The 17,755-nt window shown below is 36.3% G+C and overlaps 1 protein-coding gene across 9 annotated transcripts in view; it reads right to left on the minus strand.

Annotated features, from left to right (window-relative positions):
* The window catches only part of clocka (clock circadian regulator a), a 78,329-nt gene extending 63,107 nt beyond the window's left edge, over positions 1-15,222 (minus strand). For 8 of the 9 annotated variants that reach the window (XM_016294274.1, XM_016294269.1, XM_016294268.1 and 5 more), the window contains exons 1-2: positions 14,078-14,184; positions 861-933 (exon numbers count right to left, since the gene is read on the minus strand). The gene's annotated coding sequence lies outside the window, so the exon portion shown is untranslated. Of the gene's footprint in view, positions 1-860; positions 934-14,077; positions 14,185-15,115 lie in introns of those variants that run through there. The other variant, XM_016294270.1, reaches the window with a different exon arrangement.
* Positions 15,223-17,755: the final 2,533 nt, after the last annotated feature.

Here is a 17,755-nt window from a genome sequence, read left to right on the forward strand (position 1 = left end):
AAATCCTACAATGTGATTTTCTGGATTTTTTTTTCTCATTTTGTCTCTCATAGTTGAGGTATACCTATGATGAAAATTACAGGCCTCTCTCATCTTTTTAAGTGGGAGAACTTGCACAATTGGTGGCTGACTAAATACTTTTTTGCCCCACTGTATACATATACACATATATATATATATATATATATATATATATATATATATATAAACACACAAACATAAAATGTGTGCGTTTTAATACTAAACCATAATTAAAAAAATTTAAAAAATAAGCAATAAGCAGCAGACACATAGACCTGCAGAAGGCAAGAGTTTGATTTTGGATCGTCATGCACCAATTCCAAACCCTCTGACTACTGTCTCTATCATGGAAAAAAAAATTATCTAAAAATGAAGAATACATCTCTTTGGCTCTTCACTTTAGTTACAGACTGCGGTTGCCATTTTCTTGGAAAAGCAAACAGAGTATATATATAAAACCAAGTAAATACATCCTCCTCACAAATCAACGCTGTGCTTCATCTCTCTCCAGTTCTGCCATTTGTGGTTTCATCTCCAGGGCTTGCAGGGTATTAAGCTATTAAGTGAGTCAGACCCTCAGCAAGATTGGATGCAGTCAACATGAAAATCACAACACTGTCATAAGCACACAGGCCGTCATATCATAATAATAAGATAAAGCTAGCACAAAATGACTAAGTAGCCATTCGCACAGGACACGTGAACTACTTTTAACATGCCATGGATGTGATGCAGCAGCCAAAAACAACAATGTTTATTTAACACCTTCACCTGCCACAATAATGTCTTTGAATTATTTTCATTCTGGAGACCGTCGTTTTTACCATTTTTCATCTTACCTTCTTTAAGTTGGGAAGGTTGCAGCGTTTTAAGTCCAAACACAAAAACTCAAATCCAATGGTGACGGAAACCCTGCAAAGGCAAAAAAATAATTTTTAAACACCCTTTTTTCAGTTCTTTTTCTGACAGTTAAATATAAATGACAATATCTTTGAGAGCAAAAAGAACAAACAAACAGTTTGAATGCACAAAAGACAACGGGCTCTCTGTGAGGATTTAAGGTGATTATGCAAGTTAGCTTTAAGAATATTTGAATGCGTCTTATCATTATTATCACTATTATTTTGCACTGAAATGTGGTCAACAAATCAGGTCACTGTTTATATGTGCGGTGTGCTGCTGTGTGCGCATGTGTACAGAGCTTGTGTCTAGTTCTAAGAAATGTTCTGCGTCCACGTGCTCGCTTCTCTGCTCGTCCCAGAGGTTCTGATTAGAGATGAAATCACAACTAAAACATCTGGGTCATTCTGAGTCTTCACACATACACACCTACCCACCCACCCACCCAAATCACTGGGCTCCCGCTGCAGTGTGACAAAATACTGTCCCTCCATAATGTTTACTTAATGTTGTATTTTATGTCACCTGTAGATGCTAAAGACCTGTGTGCTTATGTGTGATTGAGGTCGTGATAGTAGCTTTTTGATGGGATGCCGTCACCATACTTCAGGTGAAGTATTGGATTATATTGTAAGTATTCGAGGAATTCAGGGAATTAGCTCGATACTGTAGTTCTTTGGATTGTATTGTAAGTATTCGGGGAAGTCAGGGAATTAGCCCGAGATACTGTAGTTATTATATTAACAACTGTAGTTGTTTGAGTTGTCCGTGGTGAAGTCAGAATAATATTGGGAATTTCCACAACAATATTTTATCAGTTCACCTGGAAGATTACCAGGTTGACAATCAGCACTTTTGGTCATTTGCGTGTTTTCCACATTAGTTTTGTATGAAGCACTTACTAGCAAGTTAACTTAATAAAAATTACTGCATAATTTTCACAAATGGGGGGGGGGGGGGGGGGGGTTATATTGCAAATAAAACCCTCCAGTTTTGCTTTGCTTGTTTGTGGAGCTGCACAATGTGGCCAAAAATGTGATAATACATAATTATGACAACAACAATAAAAATAATAATAATAATTTAATTAAGATTATTATTATTATTATTCAAAAATATTAATATTGTTTGTAGGCTGCACAATTATGACCAAATGATTGATTATTTATCAATATTACAATAAATAATAATAATAATAGGGGTGACTATTAATAGTCGAAGATTCTATGCTTCGATAGGAGGAGCCCGTTTCGACTATTAATCTCTTAGTCGAATATTCACAGGGTGTTATGATCATGTCATTTTGGCTATATGGGGATGCTCAAATGTCTGATTTCACATAGAACTACTGGTTTTCTCCCAAAGTTAATATACAGCCTATTAAGATAATGCTGTAAATAAGAATCTGAAAAGAAAGATGCTTTAAATAAATATTTTAACATGCGTGAATAAATCCAACCACCCCTATAGATTGAAGTTTCACTTTCCATAATCCGTGACCGACAGAGGAGCATCTTAGTGGCAGGGATTTAAATCTTTAACAAGACTCAAATTGACACAGACAGAGTGAAAGACTGGATTTTTTCGATCAGGTAGGGTACAAGTGACTTAAAAAAATTTCAGCCGGTTTATATATATTGTGTATATATTATTTATCTCGTATAAGAAGCATTTGGTTGAGTTGCGCTGCGAGTGAGCTGGACAAACAACAATGCAGAATATTAATAACCATGACTGGGACTGTCATATACATGACATTATAATGAGAAAACTATTATAATAAAACACTGTGAATTTTTAGAGTTTAGTTGCTGTGTTTCTGCACGTTGTTGCGTGAAGAACGCGTCCACAAAAGGAGTTCATTCAGAGTCGTGCAGACACGTTCATGCATTCGGGGCATTTTGTACAGATAGCCTATAAGTCGCAATATTAACGTTATGTTGTATAAATAACGAAGCGTATTCTATATGAGATAAATGATGAGTTAAATCCCACTGATTAAAAACCTTCTATCAAATGCTACATTTTACTGGTCATCTTCAGCGTGCGCAGCTCAAAACAAAAATGCAGAACAATAACTACTGTCATATACATAACGTTATAAAAAATGTTGTGAATTATTAGGGTTTCGCTGATGTTTAAATGTTAACTATCTTTTAATCAAAACATTATTTTTGTATCTGCGAGGTGTCCGTTACACATTTTCCCTGTGTGTTAAAGGGTTAGTTCACCCAAAAATGAAAATTAGCTTGTGTTTTACTTACCCTCGAAGCATCCTAGGTGTATATGACTTTCTTCTTTCAGACGAATCCTGTTGGAGTTATATAAAAAATTATCCTGGCTATTCCAAGCTCTATCATTGCAGTCAGCGGGTGTTGCAGTTGAACGGTCCACAAGTCGTCAAATAAAGCTTGCGCATTCATAATGAAACGTGCCGCAGATTTTTCTTATTTTTGTAAGAAAAATATCCATATTTCAAACGTAATAAATACTTTTCTCTCACTTCCGTTATCTATCATACACGGATCCGTTCCAGTGGAAGGCATATGACGTATGCGCAGCGCACTTGCCTCTGAGATATGCAAGTCTCACGAGTTTGTTTAATAGGAGCAAAGGAAGCAAAGTTTCCTTACTTTAGCAAAGGAAAACCAGTCTCCTCTTGGTTTATCTCGAAATCCTCTGACATTTTTCTTTGCAAATCTTCAGTTTGTACTTCTAATTCGTGACCGGCATTTTGTTTTGTTCTCTCTCCGCATTAGTCACCAATCACACAACGCCGACGTTTTACGTCATCCACCGGAACTGCTTCAGTGTATGACAGTCAGCGGAAGTGAGAGAAAAGTGTTTATTACGTTTGAAATATGGATATTTTTCTTACAAAAACTCATAGATTCACTACAGGGGGCCTTTATTCATCCCCCGGAGCTGTCTGCGTCACGTTTTATTATGAATGTGCGAGCTTTATTTGACGACTTGTGGACTGTTCATCTGCAACACCCGCTGACTGCAATATACACCTAGAATGCTTCGAGGGTAAGTAAAACACAAGCTAATTTTCATTATTGGGTGAACTAACCCTTTAACTTCAGTAATTATGACTGTTGAATGTCTGACTTGACTCTTGGTAATGTATTTTGCCCTCCGCCCCCAAACATATGATTTAACTATCAGTCGACTATCGGCAAGATTTGAAAATTCCGATTTGACTATGTAAATCCTTAGTCGGGGACACCCCTAAATAATAACAATAATGATTACTATTATTATTACTACTACTTATAATAATAATAACGATTCATCTCCACTTCATGATTTCATGACATCAATATGTGTGAGAGCTAAACACTTGCAAAATTTCCTTTATCAATTATCACTGAATAATTAATGATATGTCCCCAAATGGCAAAAAGCCAAACTTTAAAAGAATAAACCCTAGCTTACAAATCAACAATGACCCAAATTGATGAAAACACATGACATATTCCTCTGCAATATGCCATCTTTAATTTACAAGTGTTTTGACTTTGTAGGTGATGGATCCTTGCCCACTGTTTTACAACATCCAGAAAATCAAGCACCTGATCAATCAAACAATTGCTTATATATGGAACATAAAGAGCAATCATGCATCAAATTTAGAATGGCAACAGGGCTCGCAAAATTTCAAAATCCCTGGTAGCCCTTCGGGCAGGTAATCTTCAGACTTTGGTAGCACGAAAATTAAAGGGGTCATATGATGCGATTTCAAGTTTTCCTTTCTCTTTGGAGTGTTGAAGCAGCCATGTCAGGGAGACGCTGTGTGTTTCTAGGCGAAAGCAAAAGCACTTTATTTGGCCTTCTGAAAATAGATGCATTTAGGAATCTTTAAGATTACTTACAACAGAACAGCAATGCATTTTATGGACGACCATTTCGTGAGGTAATTCTGACTTTGTTATGACAATCTGGCGCTTCTGAATTGTGAATACTGTAAGTATGTTTTGTTATTAGTTTAAGTATTTGCTATTGACTGTTCAAATGCGGAGTTTTGCGCATCGTGTGTGTGTGTGTGTGTGTGCGTGCGTGCATGCGTGCGTGCGTGTGAGAGAGAGAGAAACAGGGTCACATCACAGTGGAGTCAGCTGACTTAACCGTGGCTTCTGTCCTGCAAACACATACCAGCTTCATCACTGTGTCTGTCACGCGACTCTGTTCCCCTTTCGGGCTTGAACTGATGGTAAAACTAATGACATTATTTACTGTCTTTACATTTATTATGAAAGCTGAAGCTCGCGATTATGGTAAAGGGCATTACATTTCTGACGAGTGCTTGCGGTGTTCGACCAATCACAATGCACTGGGTCAGTTGGCCAATCAGAGCAGACTGCGCTTGTCAGAAGGAGGGACTTTGTAGAAAACGAAGCGTTTGAGAGAGGCGGGGCATAGAGGACCTACAATAATGTACAGTATTTGAAAAATAATGTGTTTTTTGAACATTAAAGCATGTCAACATTCTGTTACACCAAATACACAAAATAATGATCTTTAAAAAAACATCATATGACCCCTTTAATTTAACTAGTCCATATAAAAAAAGAAAATCAGATACGAGATTCAATGTTAATCAAAAATATTTTCAATACACAAATATCAACAAATATGAAGGAAGGAATTTTATTTCACTATTTACAAGGTATCTGCAGAATTTAAAATAAATAAATTTAAGGCAATTTATGACCCATTTTAAGAGCTGCACAAGTAAAATGAACACATATAAGTGGGGTTGGACAATGTCTGTGGTAACAGTATTGAGCCATAAAATTACATGATTTACAGTTCAGACACAAGTTTTCACAAAAACTAAAATCTTATACAACAACATTTCAGCCTTTAGACCATTTTTATGAAACGGGATAAATCAAGCATATAAATTATGTCAATTTAAAACGTATAAATATTACTGTCTTAATTGTTTAGATTTTTAGAAGGTTAAAGCTTTTACAATGTTTTTAAAACTGGTTACGATCTCTGTGTCAAGCAACAACAGAACAGAAAAAACCAATGGAGATTCAAACACTCCCATTGGCTAATCAAACTGATTTTCCTGACCCAAACTCACACCATTCGTTTAACCATTTTGCTATTTCTGGCCACTTGCACAAACTGCAGTTCCATTTGCTACCACTGGCAAAGATATTACTCACCACCTCACGCACTATTTTCTTACTGTGAACGACTCATCTATTCAATCTTCTGGTGAAAATGTTGTGTTTGTTCACACAAACCCCAACTCTTTCTTACAATTGACTGCAAGCTTGGATTCAGATCTGCCTCCATCCAATCAACAACCGATGAACAGAACCAAGACCCCATCCAACATTTTTTTATTTTCAAAAACCAATTTCAATTGGATGTACGTAACAATATAGAAAAAAGAATCAGTGGCTACTTCCGTTACATCAAGACATCTGTAAACCAAAACGGGCTTTATCGCCAACACTTAAGTGTAATACGCTTTTGATCTGAAACAAGTTCTCTGAAGCGGAGTCCAACATGAAATGCAGAGCATGAGAGTGTACAGCGAGCAGATGGAGGCATGCATACATGCAGGTTTGAGTGGAGTGGGTGGATGTTGAGAACTCTGGGCATCCAAAAGGACACGTCACTCCAACTCACACTCCCACAATGCAGTCACATGTCCCTCTGGACACAAGGCTGGCACCCAGCATCGGGCCATAGCGTCCCTCTGAGACTGCCAAACCAAACCGATATCCGCTCCAGTTTCATCCCTTGAAGAGCAAGGAGGAAATGTAGGATGACTGTAGAAAAATTTAAATGCCAGGGAATTCTAGTTTGCCTTGGACCACCCAATAAAATTACCATGAGTGGAAATTTAACTTTTCTGAACAATTATAGATCGGAAATTAGATGCATCAGCTGCCAGGAAATGGGAAACAGTATAGAAAACAAGCCTTTACTGTCACATGTCATCATTCCTATCGCTCTCTGACTGACTGACATGAATGGAAATGGAAAGTTAATTTTCATTAGAGGGCTTGGCATCTATGTGGGCTGAACCAAATATAATTTGGCAAGCAGGAAAGACAATCTCAGGCTATGTTCACACTTGGTGTCATTTTTGAAGCTGCCAGTGTCTGTTTCACATTATAATCCTACGGAGTAAACAGTGTTTTCAAAAAAGTCCTGAGCGCTTTTTAAAACGCCACCGCCGGCGTCTTTTTCTGCAGCTCAGAGCGTCTTTTCAAGTTGAAAAAAGTTAAACTTTTCTGAAAAAACACCCTACGTCAAGCGCCTTTTTGACAGCTGACCAATGACAAGCAAGTGGTGAGTCATTTCCATAACAACAAAAACAACAAGAAAAATGGAAAAGATAGCCGGTAGATTAGTTCGTACTAGTTTCGGAGCACAAGGAGTTGTATGAGATGAGCACAAAACTGTATCTAACTTAGTCTAAAATATGCCACAAACCGTGCATCATTCAACCAGAGCTAGTGGACCAAATTATTGTAAGCAACATACTGTTTCCTTCCCCATATAATGTCGCGCACCCACAAACATCGTTGTGAACCGGCATTCTCCTCCCTGTTAACTTCAAAAGGCAACGCAAGAGCCAACTTTTTACTCTCTCGACATTTCTGCAGCATACAGTGCTAGGCTACTGTTGCAGCTGTTGTTATAGCAACAAAAGACGCCCTTGGCTACTATTTGTAACCAAAACGCTGTCAGCTTTTTATTTGACTAAAAAAGCGCTAATCAACTTTTTCTTGTCAAAAAAGACGGCAAGTGTGAATACGCCCTCAGAGATGGCCTCTTGACCCAAAATCATTCTCAAGTGGAACGCAAACATCGGAGAACTGCCGCTTAGTGGCCTCATAAGCATATGGTTTTAAAACTGTGCGTAAGTATAACACAATTAACAATGTTAACAAGTGGCCAAAGTACACAAACAAACATGTCTATAAACAAACAAAAGGCACAAAGAGAAAAAAGCTCCAAGGTAAGTTTAAGAAAAAAAGACTAAATAGGTTTACATTACGAAGATAAAAACTCAGAAAAGAGAGGAAAAAACACAAGATATCTAATGTTATTATTGCCATTGGTTGCCCAGTCAACAGTCAAGTCCAAAAATGAAGTGGTGAGAAGCACCATATGGCTTAATTTAACATAGGACATTTTGGCAACACTACATTTGAAGTTTAAATTCGTTAACATTAATTATGCAAGTAATACTGAACAATACTTTGAGCATCTATTAATTTATGTAGTGTAAATTTCTACATATACAAATATATTTTTAACATTTCAAGCTGTATAAGATTATTTAGCTATTACAACAAACATGAATTATCATAACATATCATTGTCATATCATAGACAATTAATACTGACAGATTTTTTAAATGCAGCAATGAATTGTGCATTATTAGTTTACGATGCCTAATGCATTACCTAACATTAATGAATCAAATCTTACTGTAAAATTACATTTTTTGCTACATACCCTAAACTTATTTTATAGATTTTTTGTTTGTTTTTTTTACTGATCACAGTCCTGTCCAGATGTAAATAGCTCCATGCACACACTTTAATCAAAAGTCTGATAAAACGTCTGAAAATACACATACAAGCCACTTGTGTGTTCTTCTGTGCCATCTCTGTAGCACAAATTTATTTCTTAAATACTGATTTCATTTGATTGGTAACTTATTCTAATTCAACTTATTATTCTACTTGTTTTTATTCTGTTGTTTTAATTAGAAATGTTAAAAAGCTTATAAATATATATTTTTGATTTTGACATAAAAGATGACATACTTTTAATAAAGTTAGAAAAATGCCATTACAAAGGTAAAAACTAAATTCCCTATAAATCACTTTAAGGAGTCAAATATCACCTCGTAATGGGAAGGTTAAATTTTTTTTTATCAGAATTTTTGATTACTGATTAGAAGGTGCTTTTAAATTTTTGACCGTGCTCCTACATTTTTTAAATTAGGAGCACAAGCGCTCCTAAAAAGAAAAGTATCCTTAGAGCCCTGGAACAGAGCCAATGAGGTCAGAACGGCATTGTGTCAGCGGCTAAGTATTCTGTAATGCCTTCCAAGTACAATAAGATATCTTTGCAAATCAAAGTAGGTTAATCAAGATCTGTTTTGTGTGCTCTTTCAGAATTACTGGGTGGCCAGAAGTTTATACTTTTAAGGAACTTATGGGTATGTTTAATATTTGGACAAGAGAAATCAAACCACAGCATCCCACTACATACTCCGATCAAAAGTTTGGGTCAGTTTAATGCTTTTGAAAGAAGTCTCAAAATACAGTGAAACAGTAATATTACAAAATATTATTACAACTTAAAATAACCGTTTTGGTCACACTTTATGTTAAGATCCAATTCTCGCTATTAACAAACCATTAACTATGACTTTTGCCTCAATAAACTCCTAATTTGCTGCTTATTTATAGTAAGGTAGTTGTTAAATTTAGGTATTGGGGTAGGATTAGGGATGTAGAATATGGTCATGCAGAATATGTGCTTTATAAGTACTAATAAACAGCCAATATGTTAATAATAGGCATGCTAACAGTGAGAATTGGTCACTAAAGTGTTACCACTGTTTTTTAATTTAATATATTTTAAAATGTCATTTATTCCAGTGATGGCAAAGCTGAATTTCCAGCATCATTACTCACTCCAGTCTTCGGTGTCACATGATTCTTCAGAAATCATTCGAATATGCTGATTTGCTGCTCAATGAACATTTATTATTATTATCAATGTTTAAAACAGTTGTGTTGCATAATATTGGCTACTTATTATAAACACAACCTACATCCCAAGAGTGTTTGCCACTTTTAATTAATATTTCACATTGGCTAACAATTTGTAGCTTCTTCATGTGTGAACATTTAACCAATGACATGCTCCTTAGACGTCAGAAAACGTGACCCAGTCCTCAAGACCAACAACACTTTAAGATTACTGCCAAGACATACTGACCACCACGTTTAGTTTGCTTCTGCTACTACAATACTTGCTTTTATCCCCAGCCTCCACATCCCAAACCACAGAGTTCATCATCCATAACACTTTTCCTAGAAAACCAAAACATTAGCCCAAGAGCTTGTTTTGGAGGCTCATTTCTTTGAACAGTAAACATCCATTTCGTAAAAGTACTCTCAATGTAATTTCCTTCTCTAATTAACAAATGTATGGCCATCATTTAGGCCAAATTATAATATTTAATAACTAATTAGGTTTGATTACAAGGAACCTGTTCGTATTTATGCATGTATATAAACATTAAACAAGCATGCTGAATGACTCATAGACCAGCACCCATACTTTGGAAGACCATTTTTTGGCAGACTAAAAATTCCAGACCACCTAACACCACACATCTGTGAGGAATCCACCTCAAATCCACGGTTATAAGTAATGCACAAATTATCTTCATTTTCTATTACCAATACATAATTTTGCCAGTCTGTCGTTTTTTTTTCTAATTTAATTTTTAAATTAACTAGACTGCTACTTTTAGCTAATGAACCCAAATGAGCCAACTGTTCACCAGCTACGAGATTGAAGCATAACTTTCAGTTCTGTTATTGAAGTGAGATGACAAATATTTTAACACAACATTAATGTCAACACAATCAGTTAAAGAGATAGCATAGCATACCCAAAAATGAAAATCATAATTTACTCAGTTACAAAATTGTATGACTTTCTTTCTTCTGTGGCACAATATTGAAGAATGAAGAATGTTGGTTTTTGGTGACAACTGACTTCCATTGTAAGGACAAAAAAAAACCACTGAAATATCTTCTTTTATGTTCCACAGAAGATAGAAAGACACAGGTTTGGAACAAAATGATGCTGACAATTTTCTTTTTTATTTACTCTTAAGTAATTGTTATGGCTTGATCAACTCAATGTTGGCACTTTTTAGGTCAAAAGACTTAATTACAAAGTCAGCCAATCTCAAAAACCACTTGGAATATTTGAGAACCACATTTCTAAACAAACATCTGCAAATAAGAGTAAATGATACAAGAATTCAAGAGGGTACAGCGACAAACCACTGAATGAAAGGTCTTGTTACAAATTACGCTCTCTGACCTCCCCTGACTCCTGCACTCTCTCTAGCCTTTCCATCCTAAATTACAGTTTCTTTACTAAACATAAACACACACCTCTTTTATTTCTTATTAATATTTTTGACCTACACTTTGAGCGTCATGCCTTTAATGCATAAAACAAAACCCAGAGCAATTCAGCCAAAGCTGCACACTTGCAGATGTGATAAAGTAGGGTGCAAGGTTGTGATAGATTTGCAAACGCTGTCAAAAGCGATATCGGCCAAACCTGTTAAGTCAGATTGGCATGACTTTGCTGGGGTGACATTGAAGTTGACTTCTCCCTGAATGCCCTCACAGACTTCAACTTCATGACCAATTCAATTACTGACTGAACTTGTCCAAACAATGTAAAGGTTCTTACAATGGGGATATACAAACAAATCAAATAAACCACAAAGGCATTCAAAAAGTCACAGGAAGCATGGCAGGTTTATGATTTTCCCAACAGCATAACAACAATGCAACTCAATTTTTACATTAAGTATTAACCACCACTGGCATAAATAAATAACATTAATTTCTTATACTGTTTGAAGGATCCAATGATAATTTACCTCGACAGTGAACACTGAAGTATTTTTGTGAAATTGGTGGTTACTAACGTACATTTTGGTAAGGGGAATAATGTGCTGACAAATAACTGCTTTGCCAAAAAACATCATGAGAGAAGAACACTCTCCACCTCAGTGAAGGACTGGTGTTGATCAGCATTGTGAAGGTGAAAAACAACCTGTTTTCTATTCCTTTTATGGGGATCATGTGGCAGTTTCATTTATTTACAGAGTGTTATTCACGTGCACACACAAGCTATTTTTATAAGAAACGTTGGGTGGTAAACGAACGCACCTTATCCAGAGCAAACCTAAAAACAAAGGCACCATTAACAGTGGGGACGGATGGGACATACGCCTTATATTAAAATCCAGATGCAATGTGTCATTTTTTGACATTGTATTTTTGTCAATGCACATAACATACATCCACTGACATACAGTGGCACTTTTGCTTTATTTAAAAAAAAAAAAGGTTAGGTAACACTTTATATTAGGGACCTATTCTCGCTATTAACTATTTGCTTATTAGTATGCTAGCATATTGGCTATTTATTATTATGTATAAACCACATATTAATGCCTTATTCTGCATATGGTCATATTATTATGACCATATTTTAGATCCCTTAATCCTACCCCATACCTAAACAACTACCTTACTAACTATTAATAAGCAGCAAATTAGGAGTTTATTGAGGGAAACGTTGTAGTTAATAGTGAATGTGTGTTCCCTATTCTAAAATGCTACCAAAAGTTATATTAGGAAGTATCAGAAGAGCTTCAAATTAAAATGTTACCAGTGCTGAAAGTCATATTTTGTCTTTGAATGCTGAGCCTGGATGAATCCACTGATCTACAAAATCCCAGGAACAACAGTGGGAGCGAGATATGGGAAGTTATCAAATTAAATCTCAAAAATAATTTAACTATATTAGCCTACCTTTTCAGAAAAAAAATAAATCGAATTTCTCAATAATGAGACAATACGAATGATTTTATATAGAAAAAAAACAGCACCTAAATTAATACAATCATGTAGATACATTTCTAATTAGGCTAATGTTCACATTTTAGTTTTGATTTGGAATCAGCCAAATAATCGGCAAATAACCGCTGTTTATTGATACATCATAACAGCAATCTTTATTTTCATTAATAGCAGACATCGATTTTTGTGCATAACCTAATTAATATTCAAGAGCTAAGGCTTAATTTCGTGATGTCGCGTTCAGCGTGTATGGTAGAAATTACAACTGAGGGTTCAATTCAATTTTAAAAATTATTAATCAGTGGCAGCTGTGTGTGAAAATAAGTGATATAGACAAAACCTAGTGAACTGCCTACCAAGACAACATTAGGCATTCAGACACGCGCCGTTATCAGACACAACAACAACGCTAGCAAGGCGCTTTATGCTTCAACAATAATACCAACAATCATATTCGCTTACAGACACATGAGATACACCAAATATAAACTGAAACGCGTCCATTCAGTTCCAGCACCGTCCATATATATATATATAAGAAATGCCGCTTCGCCGTCAAATAACCCGAATTCACCTTCAGAGAAACCGAACACCTCTTACACTTGCTGCCAGTCGATATAAAGGTGTTTACCGTTTATCCTCGTTAAACTCAGACGAGAATTAACAGAAACATACACGAAAAAACTGTGCGCTACGACCTGTTTAAAGAAAAGCAACTAATTACCGGTTTTATCTTCTTTTTTGTCGCTTCACTCCCCGGTCGCATGATAATTAAATAAAGCCGACCGATGCGCAAAGCTGCTATAAATGCCAAAATCTCCACGATGTTGTTAACTAATTCTGTGTGCGGCTGGTTACTCCGCGCTGTGGTTAGTACAAGGACTGGATAGACATATTCAGCCGAGCTCGCTACAGGTTGCTCTGCCAGAGCTGCGATAAAATGGTTAGGTTAAATTGAATTTAATTCCCATCCTCGGAGTCGCAATCCCGGCGAAACGTTCAGGATGCATAGTAAAATAAACGAGCAGATTCACGGTTACGGGCAGATATTCGTGCATCTGCTCTTTGACCGATTTATTTGATCGATATGCTCATTGAAACACATTCAAATATGACCTGAAGAAGCGCGACATCGGTATAAACAGGGTTATAAGTACATAGCTGATGAATATAGTAACGAAGTTTTAAATGCATAGATGTAGCTTCTGCTTGGACTAAATCATGCGATGCACGAGAGATGTCCGGGCTTTAAATCGGTTGCGATCATTTGGCAGCGCAGCATCGTACACTCCCCTTGCCTCACTAGGGTAGAACAAATGTAGGTCACCGGGCCTTCGGATTCTTCCCAGCCAAGCATTAAAAACACAGCACCGTATTTTCACCGCATATACGCTTCTATCACATGCGACACTGGAGTTCCGCTGCTCTTTCTTAAAATAACGCAATCTTGCAAGTCCGCTTGCTTTCTTACCTCGGTTATTTGCCGTCAAGGAGGGGGATATTCTTGCGCCTTGTTTTGGTTGAGACGGCAGTGTAGGATTGAACTCGAGTTAGAAAAACAGCAGGGCCTACCCCAGGCTTCCCAAGCGCATGCGCAGTGTGGCTAGAGCAGAATCCCACACAATCTGGCAACACGCAGCAAGACCTGGCTGCTACTTTGCATATGAGCATCCTTGAGAGTTGTTTAACTCAGACGAGAATTAACAGAAACATACACGAAAAAACTGTGCGCTACGACCTGTTTAAAGAAAAGCAACTAATTACCGGTTTTATCTTCTTTTTTGTCGCTTCACTCCCCGGTCGCATGATAATTAAATAAAGCCGACCGATGCGCAAAGCTGCTATAAATGCCAAAATCTCCACGATGTTGTTAACTAATTCTGTGTGCGGCTGGTTACTCCGCGCTGTGGTTAGTACAAGGACTGGATAGACATATTCAGCCGAGCTCGCTACAGGGTGCTCTGCCAGAGCTGCGATAAAATGGTTAGGTTAAATTGAATTTAATTCCCATCCTCGGAGTCGCAATCCCGGCGAAACGTTCAGGATGCATAGTAAAATAAACGAGCAGATTCACGGTTACGGGCAGATATTCGTGCATCCGCTCTGACCGATTTATTTGATCGATATGCTCATTGAAACACATTCAAATATGACCTGAAGAAGCGCGACATCGGTATAAACAGGGTTATAAGTACATAGCTGATGAATATAGTAACGAAGTTTTAAATGCATAGATGTAGCTTCTGCTTGGACTAAATCATGCGATGCACGAGAGATGTCCGGGCTTTAAATCGGTTGCGATCATTTGGCAGCGCAGCATCGTACACTCCCCTTGCCTCACTAGGGTAGAACAAATGTAGGTCACCGGGCCTTCGGATTCTTCCCAGCCAAGCATTAAAAACACAGCACCGTATTTTCACCGCATATACGCTTCTATCACATGCGACACTGGAGTTCCGCTGCTCTTTCTTAAAATAACGCAATCTTGCAAGTCCGCTTGCTTTCTTACCTCGGTTATTTGCCGTCAAGGAGGGGGATATTCTTGCGCCTTGTTTTGGTTGAGACGGCAGTGTAGGATTGAACTCGAGTTAGAAAAACAGCAGGGCCTACCCCAGGCTTCCCAAGCGCATGCGCAGTGTGGCTAGAGCAGAATCCCACACAATCTGGCAACACGCAGCAAGACCTGGCTGCTACTTTGCATGTGAGCATCCTTGAGAGTTGTTTTGTTTAAATGGCTTGTTTTTGCATAGAATACAATGCATTAAAAGAAGCAGAAAAGTTATTCAGCTATAAGGGGATTACAAATAGCAGATCTTTATAGAAATGAAGACGAGTAAAACATTCAAGCGTACATTAAATACAACATAAAATAATAATAATAAAAAACAGACACAACTGAGACCATACACAGGTAACCGAAAATTCATAAAAACAAAACAAAGGTTATTCAACACCAAGGGAATCATATAGAGGTGGCCTAAACGACTTATTTATACCAGATAAAGAAAGGATAAAACTGTATATAATGAATACAAATTGAACATTTAACCATTTACTAAAGAAAATATAAAGTTTCTATAACTTCATACAGACAATACCCTGCTATCTTTTAATTGTTGTGTTTCGGTGTGAATTTTATGTTATACAAACGTTCCTAATATTTGGGCCACACGTGTCGCTCTTTCTCTTGGCCGAGCGCCAATTAGGTCAAATATGCACGTCAACCTATCTTGAAATTACCACAGTGCGCGCGAAAGTTTTAGTGCATGACGTGTTGATTGACAGGTGTGTTGTCCAATAGAAAGATGGTGCGAGTGCGCGACATACTGTGCCGCACAGTAAAGACGTTTAGTTCATAGAGGATACAAAATATTGTGTTGCGTCTGACTATTTTAAGAGCAATTGTGGATGAAAAGTTATTGCTTGTTTTAAACGAGGCCCAAGGCAATTTTACGTTGTTTATCGAAGGCTATTTAAAAACATTTACATAATTTGCATTAAGTCCATAGTACTAATTTCTGTAGTGAAAACATGTAAATGTTTCAGTGTGGTAGAAAGCACGCACAGACGTGTGGAAATGTTGATGTCTGTTCATGTTTAAATCTAACTCAACATGATACAATTCTGTTGTTTATAGTCAAATTAAAAAGGGGGGAAAGAAAAAATGCTCGTTTGAACACGCTATTCCTGCGAGTTGCACATTTTGCAAGCTGTTTTTCTGCTAATTATTGTTTAGCCTGTTAAAATGTCAGTGTGTGAGACAATAGTAAGTTACTTTATTTACTAGGCCTTTAACGTAGGCTAGTAATGACAACTCGAGTTTAGCCCACTGCTATTTTTCACGACGGAGAATATGTAGGAAATTATAATCATATTTTATCATAAAACGATTTGGCTTTGTTTGCCAGGCGCTGTTCTTATGATGAGTGGAGATCGCGTGACACCCAGTGGAGCAAAGCTTAGTCAACGCGCCACTGTAATGCAGTGGAAAAATAACCCCACGGTGGTGCTATTATCATATTCAATTCATCTTTTGACTCCATTTCTACGTTATATACAGCACATATTCTCGTTTTAGATATTTAAGTGATCATTTAGACCTGTGCAAATGTATAAATACGCACTCTTTAGGGGTAAATGAGGTACAAAATGAGGTTTACTTAGAAATTCTCTTTCCTTTTTTATGATTTTTGTATTCCCTTGTGGAAAAAGAAGTACATTTGATCATACTTTAAAAAATAATACTTATTAAGGAAATAGTATGCTTTAAAAGAATATTCTTAAGTGTGAACTGATGTTAATTGCAATTAAATAAAAATGCATTATAGTTTAAATTTATATTAAATGCAGTAGTGTTGGGGAAAGTTACTTTTAAAAGTAATGCATTGCAATATTGTGTTACTCCCTAAATAGCTACATATTACTTTTTTCATGTAACTAGTCTTTTACTATATTAGTCAACAAATCAAAATATGTGTACTCGTTTACAAAGTGCACTTTTTAACAAATGTATTAGGAACATTGTATCATAAAAGTTGAAGTGCACTTAAGCTGCCTTTTATTTCATAATTATTATCTACAAATACACTAAAAAAAATATTCATTGAATTTACTAAGTTTTTTAAGGTAAGTGGTTGCAAACAATTTATTTTAGCTACATTTAAAAAAATAACATGTTCTAAGTTAGTCAACTAAATTTGTTTATTTAAATGTAGCTAAAATAAATTGATGGTAACTAGTGCTGTCAAACGATTAATCGCAATTAATCACATCCAAAATAATGTGTACTGTGTTCATTTATTATGTACATATAAAAACACACACATTTAGTATATATTTTGAAAATATTTACATGTATATACATTTATATATTTATATTATTATATGTTATATTATATATAAATATATTTAATATATAAACAACATATTTTTCTTAAATATATACTGTATGTGTGTGTATTTATACACTCTAAAAAATGCTGGGTTGTTTCAACCCAATGTTGGGTCAAATATGGACTAACACAACTGTTGGGTTAAATTTTGCTTACATTTTTAAATGAGCTTTTTAACCCAACAGTTGTGTTAGTCCATGTTTGACCCAACATTGGGTTGAAACAACCCAGCATTTTTTAGAGTGTAGATACATAAT

This window comes from Sinocyclocheilus grahami, unplaced genomic scaffold, assembly GCF_001515645.1.
Source record: "Sinocyclocheilus grahami isolate Dianchi unplaced genomic scaffold, SAMN03320097.WGS_v1.1 scaffold314.1, whole genome shotgun sequence".
Classification (NCBI taxonomy): Eukaryota; Metazoa; Chordata; class Actinopteri; order Cypriniformes; family Cyprinidae; genus Sinocyclocheilus; species Sinocyclocheilus grahami.